Source organism: Oryx dammah, unplaced genomic scaffold (assembly GCF_014754425.2).
Source record: "Oryx dammah isolate SB20612 unplaced genomic scaffold, SCBI_Odam_1.1 HiC_scaffold_27, whole genome shotgun sequence".
NCBI classification, from domain to species: domain Eukaryota; kingdom Metazoa; phylum Chordata; class Mammalia; order Artiodactyla; family Bovidae; genus Oryx; species Oryx dammah.
The window spans coordinates 74,095,111-74,119,953 of record NW_024070211.1 but is presented as its reverse complement, the minus strand read 5'-3'; the positions used below and the strand labels follow the sequence as shown (position 1 = coordinate 74,119,953).

The window sequence follows — 24,843 nt, the reverse complement described above, 5'->3', positions numbered from 1 at the left end:
AGTTACCAGGGAAGCCCATTCTTAAGGTGAATGTGCTTTGAGTCAAATGTGTTCACTCTCATCTTGGAGACAAATACTACACAGTTAACAAAAAATATTTCTCTTAAAATCCAGAGGGCCATCTCTGTCACCTGTTATGTAGATATCTTAGAAGTGCCTAGCTTACAAACAACCTAATGTGCAAATATTATCAAATCCCACTGACACGCAAATAAATAAAACCAACAGTATCACTTTCTATCTTCCCTCTAACATGGCCTCAAAGTCTGAAAGTACTTCTGCCTCCCTCTATCCCCATTAATTCGTGCTGTTAGTTCTCAGGTATGAAGTGAATTCTCTCACTCTCATCTAACTACTGACTATGCCGAAGCCTTTGACTATGTGGATCACAATAAACTGTAGAAAATTCTGAAAGACAGAGGAATACCAGACCACCTGACCTGCCTCTTGAGAAACCTGTATGCAGGTCAGGAAGCAACAGTCAGAACTGAACATGGAACAACAGACTGGTTCCAAATAGGAAAAGGAGTACGTCAAGGCTGTATACTGTCACCCTGATTATTTAACTATATATGCAGAGTACATCATGAGAAACGCTGGACTGGAAGAAGCATAAGCTGACATCAAGACTGCCGGGAGAAATATCAATAACCTCAGATAGGCAGATGACACCACCCTTATGGCAGAAAGTGAAGAACTGAAGAGCCTCTTGATGAAAGTGAAAGAGAAGAGTGAAAAAGTTGGCTTAAAGCTCAACATTCAGAAAACTAAGATCATGGCATCCAGTCCCATCACTTCATGGGAAATAGATGGAGAAACAGTGGATACAGTGGCTGACTTCATTTTTGGGAGCTCCCAAATCACTGCAGATAGTGACTGCAGCCATGAGATTTAAAGACGCTTACTCCTTGGAAGGAAAGTTATGACCAACCTAGACAGCATATTCAAAAGCAGAGACATTACTTTGCCAACAAAGGTCCGTCTAGTCAAGGCTATGGTTTTTCCAGTAGTCATGTATGGATGTGAGAGTTGGACTATAAAGAAAGCTGAGCCCAGAAGAATTGATGTTTTTGAACTGTGGTGTTGGAGAAGATTCTTGAGAGTCCCTTGGACTGCAAGGAGATCCAACCAGTCCATCCTAAAGGAGATCAGTCCTGAGTGTTGGAAGGACTGATGTTGAAGCTGAAATTACAATACTTTGGCCACCTGATGTGAAGAGCTGACTCATTTGAAAAGACCCTGATGCTGGGAAAGATTGAGGGCAAGAGGAGAAGGGGACGACAGTGGATGAGATGGTTGGATGGCATCACCGACTCAATGGACATGGGTTTGGGTGGACTCCGGGAGTTGGTGATGGACAGGGTGGCCTGGCGTGCTATGGTTCATGGGGTCGCAAAGAGTCGGAGACAACTGAGCAACTGAACTGAACTCAAAGGAAAATACTATTGAGAAGCTGAGCCTTGCTCATTGCCTCTTGCTGGAGCTCAGTCCTGAGATCACCCTATTTCCAGTAAATTATTTCACTTTACTTACTGTCCTATACTCTCTTGCCCCTACAAGACAGTCCAATGTGTATGTTAATACTCCTCCCCTATCACCACTTTAAATAGATGGGTGGTAGTAGGCTATCAGATTAGATTGTTTCTCTCGAACTTTAACTTGGGACTCACCGTCTCACTAAAATAAAGATAATGGGCTAGGGTCATACAGCAACACAAGCATTTTGCTAGAATAATACATTACAACTGTGCTTGACCTTGAAATTGCTAAAAACATATTTCCAGGTCCCCTTTATGGAGATTCTAACTTAGTAGATAGCAAGTGTATATTTGGGCTTCCCAGGAGGCTCAGACAGTAAAGAATATGCCTGCAATGCAGGAGACCCAGGTTCGATCCTTGGGTCAGAAGATCCTCTGGAGAAGGGAAAGGCTACCCACTCCAAAACACTCTAAGGTAACTGTCAGTAGGATGGCCATATGGTTTATTGTCCAAGACAGGGCATACTTCAGAGTGAAAGATGGCACTTTTACAATTAAGCCAGACAACAGGCATAAACTGCGACTGTCCCAGGCAAACTGGTAACTACCTATTTATCAGTTAAGTTTGGAAAACACTCAAGAATCAGTATCATTCCAATCCTCCAATATGTCTTAGAACTAAGCCTTTAATGTGTTTGTACACATACTGGTATTTCATATGGAATATGGAGCCTAAATACTCATCAACAGTAAAGCACATAAGAGCTACACAAACATTCAGATATCAAAGTTTACATAAAATTAAAGCACATAATAAGCACATGAGAAGATTCTCAACACCTTTAATCCTTAGAGAAATGCAAATCTAAAACACAATGAAAAATCTACTTCACATCTACTAGGATGGCTATGATCAAAAAGACAGACAATAGTAAGAACTGGTGAGCATGTGGAAAAGATAGAAATCCTTTTATATTGCTGCTGGGGACGCAAAATGCTACAGCTGCTTTGGAAAACAGTTGATTAATTCCTCAAATGGTTCAAGAGTTACTATCTGACCCAGCAATTCCACTGGTAGGCACACACCCAAGGGAAATGAAAACATATGTCTACACAAACACTTGTACAAGAATGTTTATAGCAGTGTTATTTATAATTGTCCAGAAGTAGAAACAACTCAAATGGCCCTTAACTGACGAACTGATAAAAAAATGTGGTATTACTCATACTGTGGCATATTATTCAGCCACAAAAAGGAACAAAATACTGATTCTTGCTACAACATGGATGGACCTTAAAAACCTTATGCTTAAGTGAAAGACAGTCACAAAAAATGACATACTGTATGATTTCATGTATATGAAATTTCCAGAAAAGGCAAATCTACAGAGACGGAAAATAGATTAATGGTTGTCTGGGGCTAGGGGAAGAGGAAAAGAACACGGAGAATGATTGCTAATGGATATGGGGTTTCTTTATGAAGTGATGATAATGTTCTAAAACTAGATTATGGTGATAGTTGCATAACTTTTTGAATACACTAAAACTCAATGAACTGTAAATTTTAAGTCAGTGGATTTTACGGTTTGTGAACTGTATTTCAACAAACCTACTTTAAAATATCAGCATAAAGAAGTCAACATTGGCCAATAAAATTTCAATGTGATTTATATGCCAGGTTTTATATTAACACTTTAAAGAGCCCACACCACATTTTCAAATCTTTTTGTATAAACTTGTTAACACTACTTCATCAAACGCATCTGACTGACCTGAATTCAAAGTCCAGCTCGTGAAAGCCAAGTCAAACTCATGCCCTTTAGGATCATGATACACCTGTAGAGCCATATTCTGATGTTCCTCAAGCTTCAACTTCTGCAAATGCTGTTCATCTCAATTCTTACCTACTCCTCCTATCATGGTGATGATCTGTAAATATTATTGCTAACCTACATTAGTGGAAAATTCACGCAAATCACTGATGTCTGGCTACTGTCAGAACACATTTGCTGTGATCCTAAATATGACAAATCTTAATACTTCACTTCAGTATGACAGATACTGAATTTCCTCCAGTTTGGCTAAATTTTAGTTCAGAAAGACTACTTCAGGTATAAACAAAAATAACCTAGATAACAAAGAAAATTACTCATGGAACGAATACCAAGCAATGTTAACAACAAAGTAGCTATGAAAATATTCTACTTCACAAAACTTAGTTTATTTAAGAAATACATCCTGGTTTACAAAATAAGTAGGACATTACTTAACTATGACTCACTGACTTTGTCTACTGTGTGAAAATGAACATTTTGGGTTAGCACAAGTTATCAAGTTAAAAAGAGATGCAGGTACACTTTCATACTTATTATAGGGTCTATTTCCTTACCATTAGATTTCATTTAATGCTGAAAGGAAAAACTCTTGCAGGCTAGAAACAAAAAAGTCTCTTTACTAAATAAAATTATTTTTATTACATGGACAACTTATGCAAACATTTCAATTTGTAATTAGCACACTCTGAGTAGCTCAGGGTCACTTACAATATAACACAATAATTACAATATAATACAGTAACTTCACATTCTATACTACCAATCAGGTACGATGGTAGGATAGAGACTTCAGGCATATAAGGGCTAGACAGCTTTACTTCCTAAGCAATCTTTCTTGAGAAAACACTTCAGGCTACTGTCTAGTAAAATGAGTGTGAAAAGAGGAAGGACCTACAGGATCCAGCAAACAGTTGATTCAAGCCAGGAAGGCACTGAAGGCAAGTCCCAGGCTGAGAGCAGGACACAGAATTCAAGAAAAAATCTGAGAGGCCTCCATGAAACAGACACTGAATAACATTGAGGATATATTGATGGCACATTATTATTTGTTCATCAGGAAAAAAAGGAAAATTAGAAACATCAGGAAAACTGGAAAAAAATATTTTCAAGTGCTAGTTATAATACTAGCATTTGAGTCAAGACAGAAAGTCTTCTAAGTATGTAAGTAAGTAGTTTTATGCAACTGGCAATTCTAGGAATAACATAAAGTCTAGAAGAACAAAGTATGGAGTTTGATAATAATAATTCTGACAAGCTAGCTATCTATTTTGAAATCTTCCCCAATAAATGCCCTTATAATATTATGGGGCTAAAAAATAGGCACATTAATTGACCTATTAATTCCTTTATACTTGATACAGTATAAAGCTGAACTTGCAGTATAGAGTCCTGGCTGGGCCATTAATTGATTATGTTAATTTTGGGTAAATAATTTTGTATGTCTGAAATATAGGATGCCAGGTGAAAAGTTTAAGAGAAATGAGGGCAGGACAAAAATGCATTTATTCCAATTTTACAATAGGATATGTAAAAGCAATTCAATTAATGGTTATCTGACCACCAACTTTCACTTGGTTCTCTATTTTGCATTTAGAAAGTGTAATCTCACATAATCCTTGGAAAAGACCACTGGACACCACTGTTCCTACTTTATCATAGTTCCATTAATCCTCTCTCTCTTTAACCTGTCCAAAGACCAGGGGAAAGAAGAGAAGGACAAGTTCGATAAGGAGAAAAAGGAATGGAAGCAGCAGCCATTTACAACATGGAAATTTTGATTCAGGTGGATTCCCGATAAATCATGAGCTTCTCAAAGGTATGTCTTTAAGGACAAAAGTAATTCAATTACTAGCCCTTTCTGTGATCTGAGTGTAATAAGAACATCAATTATCCCTTACTAGCATTTCTGCAAGCTTACTGACAAATGCCACATACACCAAAACAACAACAACAAAATGACATGAGCAAAGATAAAGAAGCCCTTTCTAAAATTATCAGTATTAGATGCAAGTAAGTCCATTCTGAAGGAGATCAGCCCTGGGATTTCTTTGGAAGGAATGATGCTAAAGCTGAAACTCCAGTACTTTGGCCACCTCATGTGAAGAGTTGACTCATTGGAAAAGACTCTGATGCTGGGAGGGATTGGGGGCAGGAGGAGAAGGGGACGACAGAGGATGAGATGGCTGGATGGCATCACTGGCTCGATGGACGTTAGTCTGAGTGAACTCTGGGAGTTGATGATGGACAGGGAGGCCTGGTGTGCTGCGATTCATGGGGTCGCAAAGAGTCGGACACGACTGAGTGACTGAACTGAACTGAAAGTAGATATAAGCTTCATTTAACATTTATGTCAATCCTCTTAAACTCACCTGCTTTATCACTGGGTTTTCCATTTTAGTAGTAAGGTAAACACAACTGCAAAGTTGTGCTTTCAGAAAAACCACAGAACAATTTTCACATGTAAAATAGAGCATGAATATTATGCTAAAAAACCATTGTACACTTTTATAACTTGAATTAAATTTCAAAATTAGCATTCACTAACAAGAAAATTAACACTCATAAAAGCATGGCGGTCAAAAAAAAAAAAAGAGAGAACTGAACACTGAACTCTAGTTAGACATATGCATGCCAAAGTGTTCAGGACTGAAGTATACTGATCCTTGCAATGTATTCTGAAATGCATCAAAAAATAAGATAGATTGATACTGGATATAATTAAAGGAATGAAATGTTAATAACTGTCGTTATTAAGTGAGTCATCCAGCATATTTTTGTATACTTAGAAAAAAAAATTTTTTTTTGTATGCTTAGAAGACACTAGTGATATGTCTAAGTACAAGAGAGAAATGACTTTGAACTTCTCATTCTATACCACCAATCAGGTATGATGGCAGGATAGAGACTTCAGGCGTATAAGGGCTAGACAGCTTTACTTCCTAAGCAATCTTTCTTGAGAAAACACTTCAGGCTACTGTCTAGCAAAATGAGTGTGAAAATCAAGAAAGAGGAAGGACCCACAGGATCCAGCAAACAGTTGATTCAAGCCAGGAAGGCAGTGAAGGCAAGTACCAGGCTGAGAGCAGGACACAGAATTCAAGAAAAAATCTAAGAGAGGCCTCCATGAAACAGACATTGAATAACACTGAGGATATATTGATGGTACATTATTATTTGTTCATCAGAAAAAAGGAAAGTTAGCAACCTCAGGAAAACTGGAAAAAAATATTTTTAAGGAAATCCATGCTTTTAATGTGTAACAAAACAAACTTGCATGATACTGACAGATGGAAATTAAAAAAAAAAAACTATTTGACTTTTGATGCTAGTAACATTCTACTTGTGGAAACAGTGGCTGACTTGAGTTTTCTGGGCTCCAAAAATCACTGCAGATGGTGACTGCAGCCATGAAATTAAAAGATGCTTACTCCTTGGAAGGAAAGTTATGACAAATCTAGACAGCATATTAAAAAGTAGAGACATTACTTTACCAACAAAGGTCCGTCTAGTCAAGGCTATGTTTTTTCCAGTGGTCATGTATGGATGTGAGAGTTGGACTATAAAGAAAGCTGAGCCCAGAAGAATTGGTGCTTTTGAACTGTGGTGTTGGAGAAGACTCTTGAGAGTCCCTTGGACTGCAAGGAGATCCAACCAGTCCATCCTAAAGGAGATCAGTCCTAGGTGTTCATTGGAAGGACTGATGTTGAAGTTAAAACTCCAATACTTTGGCCACCTGATCTGAAGAGCTGACTCATTTGAAAAGACCCTGATTCTGGGAAAGACTGAAGGCAGGAGGAGAATGGGATGACAGAGGATGAGATGGTTGGATGGCATCATCGACTCAATGGACATGAGTTTGGGTAAACTCTGGGAGTTGGTGATGGACAAGGAGGCCTGGTGTGCTGCGGTTCGTGGAGTCGCAAAGAGTCAGACATGACTGAGCGACTGAACTGAACTGTCTTCAAGGGACTCATCAATTCTGATAATAGTAGACAAAGGCATGATAATCAATTATAGATCCACTTTACTGTTTGATTTTTTTCGTGTTTACATTGTTTTGATTCTTTTAAAGTTTAACAAGTTTACAATCTGTTGAGTGTACTGAATAGACATGAAATGTTTTTGAGTTGAACAGATGTTGGCAATATTACCTGTGTAAAAACACTGAAATCTGAGCATCATTTTTCTCAAATCGACTTGACTGTTACCAGAATGTTCTAAAAATAGATTTAAAAACTGTCTCTAAGACTTTCATTTCCTGTGATCATACCACCTTGAATAAAACAAAACCTAACATCATAAAGACACCATCATGGTCTAGCTGGAGCTCCTCCGCTGGTAACAACAAGGACTATAACCCAGCAAGTCTAAGGATGGTGCTAAACAGCCAGGGGGAATACAAAGGAGCAAAGTACCTACTGAGGACATCTGTAGGATTAGTCCTCCACCATTTCCCTCATTTTAGACAACAGGGCCAAACAAGAGGGTCTCATGCCTGAGCAAAGAAGTCTCTCATCCCTGCCAACATTTTTACTCTCTGAGGATGTGAGGGATGGGGAGAGGCGACTGGCGACATTGATACTGAGACACCTTTATGATAACTTTTCAATTGTGTTTGGGCCCAGTTGAATCTCCTCTCCTTTGACTATGCCTTTCTTCCCTACACCACCCCCTATACACATACACTATATGCAGAAGAGACGAGTCCCTTGAGAATGCACTCCTGTCATTAGAATAGTTCAAGCAAAGGCTAAATCACTATCTGCTTGATTTCCCTCTCATGTAAGTTCCCCAAAAAAGCCTGCTCAAAAAGGCACGACTCGGCTATCTCTCCCTTTCTAATATCCTTTGAAAGAAGAAAGTAAGGAAAAGCAGCTAACTATGAAAAGCTACCGAGGTAACTGGACCAGTCCTTGAGAACTACTACAGTTGGACCAGATGACTTCTCACCATTCCAAGAGAACAATTTATCTTGTGGGGCTTCCCAGGTGGCTCAGTGGGAAAGAATCTGCTGGCCAAACAGGAGCCACGGGTTCAATCCCTGGGTTGGAAAATCTGGAGGTGGAAATGGCAACCCGCTCCAGTATTCTTGCCTGGAAAATTCCATGGACAGAAGAGCTTGTTAGGCTACAGTCCATAGGGTCTCCAAAGAGTTGGACATAATGTAGCAACTGAGCTGGCTCACACAGTATGTAAATACAGGTAATTCTAAGAAAAACTACCAGATCTCTTGGTTTAGCACTGAAAAGATAAACCTTTAACAAGTACAGATTAAAGACTTGGGTTTAGGCTTTTAAAATGTCCCTTAAAATTCAGTACATTTGGAATTAAGAGGATCTACAGAGGAAATGATTCACTTAGCTAATAAATACACATATATGACAGTCCCAGAGCCACACTTCAAAGTGTTCCAATGTTCTTGCTCCTTTAAATCCTGAATTTTGAGAGAACACTGCTGAACTTCAGTAAACAAGTGTAATTTCCATCTCCACCCAAGTATGCCCCCATGCCATGGCCCTTGTCCTTTCTGTTCCTCCTACTCAGAATGTTCTTCCCTCACATCATCAGTTATGTCAAGAGGCCTTCTGACCACCATGTCCAAATTGGACCCCACACCTCATTCCATTTTTCAACCTGCTTTGTTGGAACAAAAAAGAAAAAACTGCAGCAATGTCGATTGGATATTTGGTTCAGTATTTATACAATCACTGAGGATTTGAAATCATTTATATTTTAACCTAATTAATTTTTACTGGGAAAATACACGCTAAAGAACCATTCTCTAAGGCAGAATTTTTGCAATTTCCTTCCGTCTTCCAAAAGTTAATAGCAGGACTGCAGTAAGGTAACAAACTGCCTTAAAGGAGACATCAGTTTACCCTGATTTCTGAATAATTTCTTTATTTTTGTTGGTCCTTTCTCATCCTTACTTGTTTGCTATTGTAATCTGTAGTTAAGTAGAAAATTATATGAACAAAGTTCAGCTTTTAAAATAAATACTATTATAACAATGAACCAAATTTACATGAAAGTTACCATGCTATGGTATGTACACTTTCAGTGGGAAAAAAAATTAGCCAATCCTATATAATGTGCGTGTATGAGTGTGCTCATTCAGTCATGTTCGACTCTTTGCAACCTCATGGACTATAACCCTCCAGGCTCCTCTGTCTGTGGAATTTTTCAGGCAAGAATGCTGCAGCGGGTTGCCATTTCCTACTCCAGGGGTTCTTTCCCACCCAGTGTTTCCTGCGTATCCTGCACTGAAAGGCGGATTATTTACCAGAGCCACCTGGGAAAAGAAAGAGAAAGTGAAGTCGGGAAAAGAAAGAGAAAGTGAAGTCGCTCAGTCGTGTCCAACTCTTTGCAACCCCCTGGACTGTAGCCTACCAGGCTCCTCCATCCATGGGATTCTCCAGGCAAGAATACTGGAGTGGGTTGCCATTTCCTTCTGCAGGGGATCTTCCCGACCCAGGGATCAAACCCAGGTCTCCCACATTGCAGGCAGACACTTTACCCTCTGAGCCAATCCTATATAACAGAGGTTGACAAATATAAATGAAAAAAGACAAGCCTCAAGCCTTTGGTGGTTTTTATACACCCAAAAGTTAGGTTTCCCTGGTGGCTCAGAAGGTAAAGAATCCTCCTGCAATGTAGGAAACCTGGGTTCAATCCCTGGGTTGGGAAGATCCCCTGGGGGAGGGCATGGCAACACACTCCAGAATTATTGCCTGGAGAATCCCCATGGACAGAGGAGATTGGTGAGCTACAGTCCATGGAGTTGCAGAGCAACTAACACACACACAAATTTACAGGCATGATCATGTTTCCTCCTTATAAAAACCCTCATTTAAAAGGTGAAGGAAAAAAAAAGGCAAAGGAAGACTGAGAAGTAAGTAACTTGCTCAAAAACCACATGAGCTGTTAAGTAGCAGACTGGTGATTTTCAACCAAGTTTCTGAGAATCCAAAGATACTTCTTTCCACTGGAAAAGCTATTCTTAAAGTGTGGTTCAATGACCACTGCAGATCAAGACGCTTTCAAAGCGTTCATGAGATCCTTCCCCTTTCTTCTACATATCTGTATGAGGCCAAATTGTCTTTTTTTTTTTTTTCTAATATATCTTTTTATTTATTTATTTGTTAAAGGATAATTGCTTTACAGAATTTTGTTGTTTTTTGTCAAACCTGAACATGAATCAGCTCAGATTGTCTTATACTTCTATCAAAATCACATATAATGTCAGAGTGAATGGAAAAATAGATACGAGAATATTTTCTTATAAGCCATACGTTACGGAGTTTTGCGAAAAAGTAGAACAATGCCTTACATTACAGCTGTCTCCCAATATCCATGGGGTATTTGTTCCAGGGTCACTCTCCTGGTTCCCAAATTCACAAATGCTCAAGTCCCTCATATATAATGGCACAGTATTTGTATAAAACCTTTGCGCATCCTTCCGTAAACTTGAAATCATCTCTAGATTACTTACAACACCTAATGCAAAGCAAATACTACGTAAACCATCATAAATATATAAATGCTATACAGTCACCCAAACATGGCAAATTATTTTGTTTTTGGAACTTTCTGGCTTTTTTTTAAACACTATTTTTCAATCCACTGCTGGCTGACCTATGTATGCAGACCAGCAGATACGGAGGTTCAACTGTATTTATGTTACAAGCAATAAACTTATTATCCTTTTAAAATGAATCACTAATTATTAAAGAAATCCTGTCAATATTGTTAAAATGACAATACTCCCCAAATTGATCTATTTGATACAATTTTATCAAAATCAAGCTGGTTTCTTCAAAGAAAGTGGTCAGCATTCAGAATAAAAGCAATCCTGGAAAAGAATAACAGAGGACTCACATGTTCCAATTTTGAAACTTTTTCCAAAGCTACAGTGTGGGACTACTAGAATAATGATAGACAAATAAATCAATGGAATAGAAATGAGAACAAATCTCCTACATTTATGGTCAACAAATGTGTTAAGACAATTCAATGGGGAAATAACAACAAATAATGCTGAGACAAAAAAAAAAAAAGATATCCACATGTAGAAGAATGCATTTGGATCTCTTCCTCACACCATACACAACAATTAACTCAAAATGGATCAAGATCATGCATATCACACAAAGTGTATCCTCTTCACGTTGGTGACCTATGACTTATTTTTGACCTCACATTACTCCTGCATTGCTTTAAAACACTTAATACTTTTGTACTAAAAGGTTTATGGTTACACAATAAACACAGTGTAACTAAATATAACTTTCTTCCCTCAAATTATATCTCATTTGTTGTCTTTACAAGGGAAAAAAATCTCATTTTACAGATTTCAACAGCTTAAAATGCAACTATCTAGTTGAATAATGAATGTACAGCCTCTCTTGACAAAACCAAAATTCTTTTACAGCAATTGGAAAATGAACAAAATAATATAGATGACCAATATCAGATTCCTTCCAGTTTATATGAAGCAAGGTTGGAAAGAGAAAGTGCAGCAAGCCTGAAAAAAAGAAGAATGGGGACTTCTCTGGTGGCCTAGTGGTTAAGAATCTGCCTACCAATACAGGGAACATGGGTTTGATCCCTGTTCCAGAAAGATCTCACATGTGGTGGAGCAACTAAGTCTTTGTGCCACAACTACTGAACCCACGTGCCTAGAGCCTGTGCTCCACAAGAGAAGCCCCAGCATTGAGAAGCCTGTGCACTGTAACAAACGGCAGCCCCTGCTCATCGCAACTAGAGAAAGCCAGCGCACAGCAAGACCCAGCACAGCCATAAAGAAATAAATAGAATTTTAAAAGACTCCATGCTCCCAATGCAGGAGGCAAGGGTCAATCCCTTAGTCAATTCCACTTATCTTAGTGTGGGTGCTAAGATCCTTCATGCCACAAAGCACAGCCTAAAAAAATAAAAAATTTAAAAAGAAGAATGAACTGGCATTTAGGGAAAACAAAGCATATAAAATGAAAACAGAAACTGCATGTTGGATACGTCTAATGTAGAAGCATTTCTATTGCATGCAGATGCAGGTGAATAAGAAAGTATAAGTAAAACAAATGAACAATAAGAAATATATGAATTGGTATTTTGCAGAGAATAATTTTTAAAAAACAGATGCTTCTGCCCCCCAATACTATACAGGGACACATATGTAAGTACTGGATATTTTTGTAATTGACTTAATAATTTTAAAATGATGATAACTTCAGTCGTAAAAAAATAGTACAGCAACCACCCATGTACTCTTCTTCATCCAGTTTTCCCCAATGATAACATTATACAATTGGCCCTCCTTATCCACATGTTGCATCTCTGGATCCAACCAACCTCAGACAGAAAACATTCAGGAAAAAAATTTCAGAAAGTTCCAAAGGCAAAACTGAACTTGCCATGCACTGGCAACTATTTATATAACATTTGTATTGTATTTACAACAACTTACAAAGTATTTGATATTATAAGTAACTTAGAGGCAGATTAAAGTATATGGCAGTATATACGTAGGTTTATACGCAAATACTATTCCATTTAATACAAGGGACTTGAGCATCTGTGAATTTTGGTATTCAAGGGCAGTCCCAGAACCAATCCCCAGTGGATACCAAGGAATGACTGTATAAGTGTAGTTAAATATCAAAACCAGAGATTGACACTGATATAATCCACAATTTGATTCAGATTTTAACAATTTTACACACACTGTGTGTTTTTATGTAATTTTATCACATGTATATAGATTTACATAACCACCACCACAATCAAAGTACAGAGCTGTTCAATTACCACAAAGATCTCTCATGTTAACCCTTTACAATCACAATCACCCTGCTCCTCCCACCCAGCAATGCTTGGCAACTGCCAACCCATTTAACTTGTCACTTTGAAAATGATATATATATATATATGGAACCACAAGGTAGTTCCATTTCAAGATTGGTTTTTCATTTGGCATAATTCCTTTAAGATATATCCAAGTTGCTGTGTACAACAGTTTGTTCCTTTTTATTGCTGCATAGCATTCCATGGTGTAGAGACAGCACTGGTTGTTTAACCGTTCACTCACTTAAGCGTGTCTGGGTTGTTTCCAGTAAAAAAAGATACTTATTTTTACCCAAGAGAACTTTTAACATGAAGGCCTTATGCTTATTTAAACTGCTGCTTTGCATATATATATATGTGTGTATATATATACAGAGATTCCCCCCCAACATTAAAACTTAAAAAAAAAAAATAAATAAATCCCACAGCTTCCCTCCTCAGTGAGGGCCAAGACAACAAAGTAAATCTGCAGACAGTTAAACCTCTAACTCAGACTATAACATGTTATTTTATGCTAGCATGGAACTTGTTTCATGTAGAAGGCAGGTTAGTAACGATAACTGCACAACTAGTCCACAAAAGTAATTTACATCTGTTACTGATTAAACTAAAGTTGGGAGAAGTCAAATTATAGTCTTTAAACTCTTAAGACAATATCAAATAATATCAAATTATTGACTTTTAAGAAAAAAAAATGTCAAGAATTAAAAAAAATGGAATTTATGCTCCACATTTAATTTCTTTTGGAGAGAAAGTAGTTTTAGGGAGTTGTGGATGAAAACACTGGTCAAGTAGGCTTACAAGATCAATCATTTAAACTTGTTATGTGAGCTAGCATTTATGAAAAGAGGAGGAACAAAAACCTCACAATTTGCTTGGAGAAAGGAGCTTACGGGTAGAAATTAAGAAAAAAGTCACTAATCTACAATTCAGAGGGCAAAGAGAGAATAACAAAGATTATCAAGTGTAGGCTTGCAAAACTCATACAAAAAAATTTTAACTTAATAAGTATGTGTTAACTATGGAAGAAAGAAGAGGCAAAATAATAAAGAATAAAATCTGGGAACAAAAAACCAAATTTTTGGAAAATAACGTAGAGAACTAGTTTTGAGCCAGGATTAAATAACTCATCTCTTAACTCAACCATCAGTAAATAACTAATTGAAATAAATCCTGAAAAAAATACACATGCTTACCAGGTATAAGCAAATCCGTTTCATTATACAACATATACTTATTTGGAAAGCAAAGTTAACTTAATAAAATTGTTTGATTTTATTATTTCTTTGCCCATGTCTGTAACATTAGTAAACATTATCAGAATTCACATGGATCAAGTGGAAGATTTTACATTTTTAGAAAAAGACTATTATTCTGAGATGAATGGACAGGCTCCCTTCTCTTTATGATAACCATCTTAGTTTATTCATATTAAGTGATAAGCAGTAAGGTATCATCACTGTATGTAGATATGACTAAACAGTGTACTCATTCTGTGGTTTGGAGCAGCAAGTGCTATCTGAAAAGTTCGCTACCATTTGTAACCACACCTCTTTTGACATACGGACTACTCAAAATATCTATAATGGACCCTGAAAGTGGTAATTGTGAGATTTTCTAATCCAAGCAGCAACAATATAATATAAACCCATCAGTCTTAAAGTGTTTGTTACAACATTTTCAAGAATGGAAAAAAACCCACAAAACCTGCTATCAACTCTCATACTTCTTTCTTTATTTCTGAGGAATTAGAACTTAACATTAACTGAAATGGGTATAATTAGGTATTCTAAAGTGCCAGTACTAGAGAATCTTTCATTACTCGACGATTGTCTTATGCATAGTATTTTTAAAAGCTTAGTTCAATTTTACAAAATTTTCTACTGCTGCTGCCATGTAAGGTCCCTCAAAGGAGCACCCAACAGTGTGGGTCCAATAACCTGGGAGGCGTGCCACAACATTATATACTTCACCTTGTATTCAGCATCAGGTAGAGCTGCCCTGAACCCTAGCCAGACACTACTGTCAGAAGACTCCATAAAAAAACTGTTTTCAAGCTAATCTTAAATTTGTCTCACTGTACGCACTCCAAGGACACAATTATGTGTGAAGACCCAGTACATTTTCAAAAGTTCCTGGGAGGAGAAAGGAACAGTGTGTCTGGAATGTTGTTACACAGAAAAGAAACACTAAAGAACTGATAAATAATGAGAATTCAAAGCAGCAACAAAACAGTAGTCAATCTACGGCCATAACGAATTCAAAAAACTCACTTAATCTTACTAACACTATAAAAAGTTCAATAGCTCCCTGCCCAGGGTAAATATGGATAGCAAGTACATAAACTTGATCTTGAAAACGTAACAGCTCAATAACACTTTAGAGGTATTACAATTATTTATCACTAAAATAACCTGACACATACTTTTACTCCAAATAATCCATTTGAAACTTAACACTTACACTTTAATGCAAAATCAAAAAATCTTCTATAAAATAATAACTCTTCTGTGCCTGATGACCAATTTCTCACGTCTTCCACTTTGAAAATGGCTAATAACAAATTGCACTTTAAGTTACAATATAAATGAAAACCTCCACAGAACTCCTCACTAATAGAACATGTCCTGAGGCTCCAACAACACCATAGGCATTTGAGAAACCAACTCATTCTTTCAATATGCATGACAGTAACAATAGTTAATATTTAACATACATACTAAGTGTTAGGTGATGCTAGGGGTTTTAAATACTTCATCTCGAAAATCTTCACAACTCCTTGAGCTGCGCATAAATATTCCCATTTTATAGCTGAGGAAACTGAACTAAGGGTCATAGAGGGGTCCTGTAGCTAGTGAGAGAATACAGAAGAAGCCGTCTATATTTTCAACAGCCCTTTCTGTACATAAGGCACATGAGATCTGAAAGCATTATATATTTATCAATTAACCAACAAGTTTTAGAAAATGCTGGGCTAAGTAATGCATGCTCTGGGTACTTTTTGTGCGGAGCTGAGAGAACTTACCTTTCAGGGTTACACGGTTCATTTCTTAATTCTAACACACAACCAAATTTCTTTCAGATACTGAATTTATGAATCCAAGTAAATTCTATACCTAAGTATATTAGTTATGCATTATGGAAGATCATTAAGCCAGTGGAGTCTTCTCAGATCGTAAAGAAAATGGTCCAACACAGTCAAAACTCAAGTTTTATGCTGGTTACAAGTAAGCTTCAGAAGTGGGCCTACAGTTTTACCTGTGATTACAAACATGTCCACAGAATCCAGTATTTAAGGACATATTCACCCAGACAAAAAAGCAAGGACTGAAAAGATAAGCACTCAATCAACACGTGAGGAAAAAGAAATCCCTCTCAAGTACGGCTAAATGTACCAAATTTTGTCAAGTTGTGTGTCCAATTAACCTAGTCATACTGGTATCCTACTATGTAAAATATGGCACAGAGTTGACTGTTTCAAACATTACAAGTAGGTGGGCTGCCAGTTCGACTTGAACCATCTTTTTGTTATTCAAAAGTTCTTGTAATCAATGACATTTAGGCTAAAAGCAGTTTCTTCAGATTACAGTTATGCAAACCATAATCTCAAGGGTGATATATATACATACATATACATGCATATATATTCATATACATACAACCATATATATATATCTATATATACACACACACATTTTTTTTCCTACTCTGGAAAATCATATTATAAAAACCATCTGCTACTTACTAAGCCTTCCTATTTGAGCAAGCACCTCTTCGCCTTTTACTTAGTTGACCTGCTATCCCAATTATACACGGGACCTTGAGAGCCTCAACAGTTTGTTTCTGCATAAAAGCAAGCTCAAAGAACTGAGGCACTCTCCTCTGCACCTAGCAACAAAAAAAAGAGAACGACAAAAAACTTCAAACACACAGGGATCTGGGGGGCAGAGCCGAAGGCTCAACCCTGATGGGTGTAAATCTGATCCCCGAGGTCTGTGGCATTGACAGTCATTCAACTTTCTTTCCAATATTCCCACTGTGCTTTTTCTGGTATCACACACAAAATGTACCACCTAACATTTCATCAACCAGTCAGAATGTCTTATTTCCTTTCTAAAAATTTTCGGGATGCAAGGCCAGGGGGCAGCGGCCGCGGGGTGGGCAGGGGAGCCTGGAGCACGGGCGCCAGCCACCCAGGAGAGCAGAGCCCCGCACGGCACCCGCTCCGGGCAGGCCTGCTGTGGTTGGTTCCCCAGTCCCTGGGGGTGCAAGAACAGCAGCAGCAGCCATAGCAGGGATTCGGGAACCTTTCCCCCGTCTACTCCGCTAGGCCTCGAGGGCTTTGCTTTTCACATGGCCCCCGGGTGGGGGCGGTGGGCGCAAGGTACTAGATGCAGCTGCAGGCGCAGCGGCGGGCCAGGCGAGCCGGGGCTCCCTTAGAACCCGACCTCCCAGCGGGGCTGGCAGCGGCAGCACCTCGGCGGGGCCCTGGCTGGAGCGTCGACCGCTCGGCGGGGAAGGCCACCTTCTCACACATCACATCTCTCCCCTGACTGCCTCCTTCTCCGTTAGCGCTACCGGCTGGCGGGCGGGGGAGGGGAGGGAGGCGCGTTATTCCCGGGGAGCTGAAGGGGGGGAGGGGAGGGCATCTCTTACCCGCGTTACTGAGGAGGAGGAGGAGGAGGCGGTTGGAGTGCGGCGCGGCGGGGCGACGGCGGGGCTGGGTGGGTGCAAGTAGAAGTCTTACGAAAGGGAATTAACCCCATCACCAGCCCGGACACCGGCTCCAGCGGCAGCCGCGGCTGGCAGAATCCCGCCCCTTCCCACCACGCACTAGCCCCGCCTCCTCGTTCTCTTTGAGAGCAGTCGACAAATCATAGGATGTACATCCTTGGAGTGGCAGGAGGATTATCCAATCATACCTCAAAAAACGGCCTTCTCTCCACCCCTTCATCTCCTCCCGGGCCGCGGGAGAGCCGTGCCAAATCTTTCTCCACCCTCAAGGGAAAAAGAGCCAATCGGCTGTAAGTATCCGCCCTTGAAGGACGCAAAGGACAACCAATAATAAACCTAGGAGGACAGCCATTTTGCCCACTTGAGAAAGAGCCACCTTTTCCCACGAGTTGGAACCTGAGGTTGGGGGAGTTCTGGGAATTTTTACTGACCTGGATGTATTGGAAAGACAACTATATTTCCTCAAGAGGATTTATACTGTTTTATAGGAGGAAAGGAAAATTTTCGTCCTCCATGTGGTTGGAGGTGGGGAATACTGCTGAAGGATTTGGCTCCTCCTCTCAGCGGTAACGGGCTCTAAGACCAACACCTGGTTTCTCCAGTCTCAATGGAGAAAGGCGGGGTGATTACCCTTTTCGGCTTGCAGCCGACTACAGCTCCCAAAATGCTTTGTCCCCGCCCATATCCTTTCCTCAGTTTGCTTCCCGCGGGGCCTGACGGGAATTGTAGTTCATGGGAGATACCCACGCCGCCTCATCGGCCAAAGAAAAAGAATATACTTCTGAATGATGTGGAGTTTAGGGCTGGGAAATAACCTCAGGGCTGAGGTGAAGCCTTTTCGCCACCGTAATAGAAGAGCGAGAAGGGTTGGAAAAGAGAGTCGGGGAAGAGTATTTTCTCGGAACGTGGTAGGGGTTTTAGATTCCTGCTATTTGCACTCTATTACTTTCAGTTTGTCCCTTTGAAGTCACTTCCGCTTTGGGACGGACACAGGCCAAACCAGTGGCGGGAGTTGGAGATTCTGCAGCGGATACACCAGGTGTGGTCGTCCGGGAGTGGCGTGGCGGGATAGTTGATAGTTTCTTGCGTGAGTGATAGGAAGTCGAACAGAATTTAATTGCATTTTAAGAAAGAGTGGGTAAAATGGGATGGGGGTAGTTCCAAAGTCCAAGATGCCGTTCTCCAGCCTCCTTGTCAATCCCGGAGTCTCACTTGTCTTTTGACTTGCCAAATATTAGATTGCACGCATAAATTTGGGGAGTGTGCCTCTAAAACCTTCACGTCTTCAGTTTGACTAAAAGGAACCGACTCAGAAGTTCTGAGCGAAGTCTTCCCATTTTTACAAACCAACTTCTAAAGGCTGGTTCCAAGAAAAACTGCAGAAGGGCTCATGATTGATACTCGAGAATAGTCGCATTACTTTTTTTTTTAGTAAGGCAAACATTAAACAAGTGTCGACAGAATGCCAACTATAGTACCCTGATGTATACAGATCATTAGAAAGGCGTTGGAGCCAAAAGCCTAACAAGTTGAACACACTAGGCCCTGTTTGTGCCCTTGTCCGGGTGCTAAGTTGTGTGTGTTTACCGTTGAACGTTCCCTTTGAGGTTCCTTGGATAACTCATCGATCAAAGGCAATGCAGAAGGTGGTATCAGGCAAGGTCGTACCCCCGACCCCTCCAAAAACAGGACTCCCTCCCCAAGCCTGATGGCTTTCATCATCATTTTGACAGACTTTCTCCGATAAGTTCTTATTCAATTTTCTCTCTTCTTTCACTGAAACTTTGTCTTAGAAATTATATTGTAAATATTTATTGAGAATTTAATACTGTGTTAGGCACTATGCTGCCTTCCTGGTGGTGCAGACTGTAAAGAATCTGCCTGCAGTGCGGGAGACCTGGGTTTCACGCCTGGGCTGGGAAGATCCGCTGGAGAAGGAAGGGACAGGCTACCCACTCTTGTATTCTCGTGGAGAATCCAATGGACAGAGGAGCCTGGCGGGCTGCAGTGCATGGGGTTGCAAAGAGTCCGACAAGACTGAGCAATTAAACCCAGGCCAACCAGGCACTATGCCAAATTTAGGAATAGCAGTGCCAAAAAGACAGGCTCCTTATCCAAAAGTAGTGAGGAAGACAGATGCCAAACAAAATTAATGGTAGGGTTACTTGTTCTATCTCTAAGTCAGATCTTCATTAGTCATGTTTTGCTAGTTTTTTCATTCTACCTGTGGACTAAACTAAGCATATTTTCTCTGTGGTTTTTTTTTTTTTTTTTTTTACTTCAAACACAGGTTTGTGTCCTAGACTTATGAGTGGTGTTTATACATCAACTAGATGGTAAATTTTATAGTGTAACACTGGTAGATACAGGAATGTCATCACACTTTTCAGGAAAACAGTGTTCTGGGTCCTCCAGGTAAAGTGTTGCCTCTTTTTAATGCTAATCGGGAATTTCTTATAATTTAGCAGAAAGTTCTTCTAAAGATGCTTTTTTTTTTTTTTTTGAGTGCTTCCAGTGTAAATGAAGTCAATAAATAGTAATGATGGCTTTCATTTTATTGACTATTTCCTCTGAGCCAGGAATGGTGTTAAGTGCTTTCAAGAGTGTCCCCTTCAGCAATCTGCAAGGATTGTTCAGTGACATTTTAAAGGTGAAGAAATTGGAGCTCAATGAAGACTAAAAATTTCTTTTATTGGAGTATGTTGCGTTAGTTTCTCCTGTACAGCAAGGTGAGTCAGTTACGCATGTACATATATCCACTCTTAAATTTTTTCCCCTTTAGGTCATTACAGAGTATTGCGTAGAGTTCTCTATGCTATACAATAGGCCCTTATTAGTTACCTGTTTTATGTATAGTAATGTGTATATGTCAGTGGGCTTCCCCGGTCGCTCAGCTGGTAAAGAACCCATCTGCAGTGCGGGAGACCTGGGTTTGATTCATGGGTTGGGAAGATCCCCTGGAAGAGGGCATGGCATCCCACTCCAGTATTCTTGCCTGGAAAATTCCATGGACAGAGGAGCCTGGTGGGCTTACAGTCCATGGGGTTGCAAAGAGTCAGACATGACTGAGCGACTAAGCACAGCACAGCACATATGTTAATACCAACCTCCCACTTTATCCATCCTCACCCTCAGTAAGACTTTAAGGCCTTGGTCAGCAAACTTTGGAGCTGAGATTCACATCCAGCTCTGTCTCATTCCTGAATTCTTAACCACTGCTCATCCTGCCTCTTATTTATTAATTCCCCAATATGTGCCAGGCATATAGTGAGAAATGTGAAATTTCATCCTAGGATTCTAGAACCAATAGTGGCAGTCACTTCCTCTTTTGAGTTCCCCTTTGGCATCACGTAGTACATACTCATTGTATTTAAAAACACAGGAAAATATAAAAAAGGAAGTAAAGCTTATTAGTATTCCTATTGCTCAGAGATACTTCTATTAAATTTTGATGAGTATCTTTTCAGTTCTCTATCTTAATAGGTACAGACGTGTATGAATAGTATGAGACTGCTTTGCTCTTTTGTAAGCTTTCTTGATTCAAAAAGTAGACTGTGACTATGATTGAAGATCAATATTATTTTTGATGGCGATATAGAATTACATTGTATATTTCTAACAACCATATCCTAACTATTTTTAATTGTGGTAAAAAATATATAAACGTTACAATTTTAACCACTTGTAAGTGTACAGTACAGTAGTGTTAAGTATATGCACCTTGTCATGCAGCAGATCTGTGGAAATTTTTCATCTTACAGAACTGAAACTGTTTACTTACTGAACAACTTGACTCTTCTTTTCCTGCCTCTCAGCCCTTGGCAACCACCATTCTAGTTTCTGTTTCCAAGAGTATGAATTTATATGCCTCATAATACGTGAAATCATGAAGTATTTGTCCTTCTGTGATTGGCTTATTTCACTTAGCATCATGCTGTCATGGGTCGTTCATGTCGTGGCATATGGCTGGATTTCCCTTTTCTTTTTTAAGGCTGAATTAATATTTTATTGCTTGTGTATTCAGTATTTTATTTATCCATTCATCTGCTGGTAAATGTTTATGTTGCTTCCACTTATTGGCTGTTGTGAATAATGCTACAGTAAATGTTAATGTCTCTTCAAGATCCTCTGTTTAGTTCTTTTGGACATATGTGTTCCTTTGGATATATGTATACACATATGTATATTTCTGGGAATATTTCTACACCCAGAAGTGGGATTGCTAGATCAACTATTAATTTTTAAAAGCAATGCTATCATGAGCATCATTTTTTTATGCTTTCCTGATTATCCCTTAAATCTAACTTTTTAGGAATAGTGTGATTTTGTATTATTTATTTACTAATACAAAACTCTGTAATTCCTAAATTGCTTTTCAGAGAGATAATGCCTGTTTTCTTTCCTCCTAACAGTGTTTCAGAGTACCAGTTTCCCATCTTTTATTCAGTCTGTTGTAAAAAGTGATCCATCATTTATTTAATTCTTTCTGGTTGAATTTGGTTGATGTTGAACATCTTTTATGTGTACATTGTTCATTGTTGTTTAATCTCTTTTGAGTAGACTGTTATCTTTCATAGACTCTTAGTAATTTTAAAGAAATTACTTCATAGGTTTTTAACTCGTCATGTATTTTGCTTTTACTCTCATTTTGAATTTGATGTTTTAAAATTTTTAATTCTGTTCTTCTGTGACATAGTATAAATTATTTTAGTGTTGAAATTTATGTCTTTTCCCTTATGGTTTCTAGATTATTTGTGATACTTAAAAAAGCTTTATGATGAATAGAAAGTAGATAATAAAACATAATGTGTATATGCAATTTTTATTTGTTTTTACGTTTGATTTTGAAACCATGTAACCAGATTGGGAGTTGAACCCATGGTTGGGACTTGGACCTAGCCAAAACCCAGAGTGGGACTTGAACCCACAGACTTTTAGCTGAGAGCACACATAATCTTAGGAATTAATAAAGCTCATGTTCTTGATGTCTTATCACAGCAAGCATTGAATGAGAAAGAAACTCATAGGTAAGAAATGGATTTATTTAGAGAGAAACACAGTCCACAGGCAGTGTGGGCCATCTCAAAAGGTGACAGTGGCCGCAGACTGTGGGGTTGACAGTTTTTATGTTGTTTAGTTGCTAAGTCATGGCTGACACTGCTGCACCCCATGAACTGCAGCACACCACGCTTCCCTGTCCTTCACTTTTTTCCACAGTTTGCTCAAACTCATGTCCATTGAATCGGTGATACCATCTAACAATCTCATTCTGTCACCCCTTCTCCTCCTGCCCTTAATCTTTTCCAGCATCAGGGTCTTTTCTAATGAGTCAGCTCTTTGCATCTGGTGGCGCAAGTATTGGGTCTTCAGCTTAACCATCAATCATTCCAATGAACCTTCAGTATTGCTTGCTTTGATCTTGCTGTACAAGGGACTCAAGAGTCTGCTCCAACACCACAATTTGAAAACATCATTTCTTTGGCACTCAGCATTCTTTATGGTCTAACTCTCACATCCGTACATGACTGCTAGAAACCATAGCTTGGAGTATATGGACCTTTGTCAGCAAAGTGATGTCTTTGCTTTTTAATACACTGTGTAGGTTTGTCATAGCTTTTCTTCCAGAGAATAAGTGTCTTTTAATTTTGTGACTGCAGTGATTTTGGAGCCGAAGAAAATAAAATCTGCCATTGATTCCACTTTTCCTGCATCTGTTTGTCACGAAGTGATGGGACTGGATACCATGATCTTAGTTTATTGAATGTTGAGTTTTAAGCCAGCTTTTTTACTCTCCTCTTTCACTTTCATCAAGAGGCTATTTAGTTCCTCTTCACTTTCTACATATGGTATCATCTGCATATCTGAAGTTGATATTTCCCCAGGAAGTCTTGATCCCAGCTTGTGCTTCATCTAGCATTCCATTTCCCATGATGCACTCTGCATATAAATTAAATAAGTACAGTGACAGTATATAGCCTTGACATACTCCTTTTCTGGTTTTGAACCAGTCTGTTTTTCCGTGTCCATTTCTAACTGTTGCTTCTTGTCCTGCATACAGGTTTCCTAGGAGTCAGGTAAGGTGATGTGGTATTCCCATCTCTTTAAGAATGTTCCACAGTTTATTGTGATCCACACAGTCAAAGACTTTAGTGTAGTCAATGAATCAGAAGTAGATGTTTTTCTGGAGTTCCCTTGCTTTTTCTGTGACCCAGCGGATGCTGGCAATTTGATCTCTGGTTCCTTTGCCTTTTCTAAATCCAGCTTGTACATATGAAAGTTCTTGGTTCACATACTGCTGAAGCCTAGTTTAAAGGATTTTGAACATTACCTTGCTAGCATGTGAAATGAGTGCAGTTGTATGGTATTTTTAACATTGTTCTGCATTGCCCTTCTTTGGGATTGGAACAAAAACTGACCTTTTGCAGTCCTGTGGCCAGTGCTGAGTTGTCCAGGTTTGCTGGCATATTGAGTGCAGTGCTTTCACAGCATCATCATTTAGGATTTGAAATAGCTCAGCTCATATTCCATTACTCCACTAGTTTTGTTGGTAGTAATGCTTCCTAAGGCCTACTTGACTTCACACTCCTGGATGTCTGGCTCTAGGTGAGTGACCACACTGTCTGGTTATCTGAGTTGTTAACACCTTTTTTTTTTTTTGTATAGTTATTCTCTTTATTCTTGCCACCTCTTCTTAATCTCTTCTGCTTCTCTTAGATCCTTGCTGTTTCTGTCCTTTATGTGCCCATCTTTGCATGAAATATTCTCCTGTTATCTCTAATTTTCTTGAAGATATTTCCAGTCTTTCCCATTCTGTTGCTTTCCTTTATTTCTTTGCATTGTTCACTTAAAAAGAAAGACTTTTTCTTATCTCTCCATGCTGTTCCCTGGAACTCTGCATTCAGTTGGGTATATCTTTCTCTTTCTCCTTTGCATTTCACTTCTCTTCTTTTCTC

The 24,843-nt window shown here is 39.0% G+C and overlaps 2 protein-coding genes across 10 annotated transcripts in view; one reads left to right on the top strand and one right to left on the bottom strand.

Moving 5' to 3' along the window:
* R3HDM1 (R3H domain containing 1) overlaps window positions 1–17,982 on the bottom strand; it is a 162,788-nt gene extending 144,806 nt beyond the window's left edge. For 8 of the 9 annotated variants that reach the window (XM_040228506.1, XM_040228507.1, XM_040228511.1 and 5 more), the window contains exon 1: window positions 17,813–17,975. The gene's annotated coding sequence lies outside the window, so the exon portion shown is untranslated. Of the gene's footprint in view, window positions 1–17,812 lie in introns of all 9 variants that reach the window. The other variant, XM_040228513.1, reaches the window with a different exon arrangement.
* A 688-nt stretch (window positions 17,983–18,670) lies between these two features.
* The window catches only part of ZRANB3 (zinc finger RANBP2-type containing 3), a 282,932-nt gene continuing 276,759 nt past the window's right edge, over window positions 18,671–24,843 (top strand). The window contains exon 1 of the mRNA XM_040228505.1: window positions 18,671–18,929. The gene's annotated coding sequence lies outside the window, so the exon portion shown is untranslated. The remainder of the gene's footprint in view (window positions 18,930–24,843) is intronic.